This window comes from Bombus vancouverensis, unplaced genomic scaffold, assembly GCF_051014615.1.
Source record: "Bombus vancouverensis nearcticus unplaced genomic scaffold, iyBomVanc1_principal scaffold0028, whole genome shotgun sequence".
Classification (NCBI taxonomy): Eukaryota; Metazoa; Arthropoda; class Insecta; order Hymenoptera; family Apidae; genus Bombus; species Bombus vancouverensis.
In genome coordinates, this window is record NW_027468919.1 from 371,663 (window position 1) to 372,621 (window position 959).

Consider the following 959-nt stretch of genomic DNA (forward strand, 5'->3'; position numbering starts at 1 on the left):
TGCGGATACACCCTGTTATCCATAGAACACCCCAAGCTCTTTCTCCTAGAAACGACTAAAGGAAATACATTTATACGCAAACGTAAAACAGCAGTCGAAAATTTGGATATATTCGCATACGTTAACTCAAAATTCATTTACGTAGAGAAACTGTCAGAAGGCAAATAACGGCACTCTATCAGGATATATTGACACTAAGATGCATCTCGGAAAAGAAAATAATAGAGAATGCATTAAGTCTAGCAACTATATTACCTGGTGAATTTGCGTATGCAATAACCAAAACTCCAGGACACATGCCTTTGGTCGCAGGAGAAGCAGTACACATAGTTAAATGCATTCCAGTTCAAGTGAAAGTAGCCAACGCCCTGGCTGCGCTGAGTGCACTCGTTCCCGTTAGATCACGAAAGTTAAGCAGCGGCGTGCAGGGATAGTACTTGGATGAGTGATCGCCTGGGATTCCGTGTGGCGTTGGCGAAGTGGGCCGGGCGCGCCGCGCCCACCATGGGGTTCGGGCTTGGGCGCTTGGCGGCACAGCGCCTCGGGGCCGCCAAGCAGTCCGGTAGGGAAACCGGGCTGCCTGGCACGGCGGCTCCGGCGACGAGGCGCGATGTGGCAATGGCCACACACCGTCCCATCAGCGGGGGGAGGCCCCGTTGCGACGCTCACAGCGGTTCCCGGGCCTCTCTCGATCGCAGCCGGGACGGTTATCAGAAGCGGCCTGGCGTCCGTACCGATTTCCTTCACGTAAAATATATATAAAAAAAAAGTTATTTTTCACGTAGTTGACTCATTGCTGATCGATCAAGATGGAATCTTGCGATCCGAATTTTTCCCAGGATGCAAGGCTCGTTTGGATTACGAGTGAAAACATATCAAGTGGGGAAATATTTATATCCTCTTCGATACAAAAAAAAAGATAATCGTGCTGAAACGAAGTTCGGTGCCATGTTCGATTA

General features: G+C 49.3%; 1 pseudogene; it reads left to right on the plus strand.

Annotated features, from left to right (window-relative positions):
* The first annotated feature begins 359 nt into the window (after positions 1-359).
* LOC117157467 (5S ribosomal RNA) lies at positions 360-477 on the plus strand (annotated as a pseudogene).
* The last annotated feature ends 482 nt before the right edge of the window (positions 478-959 follow it).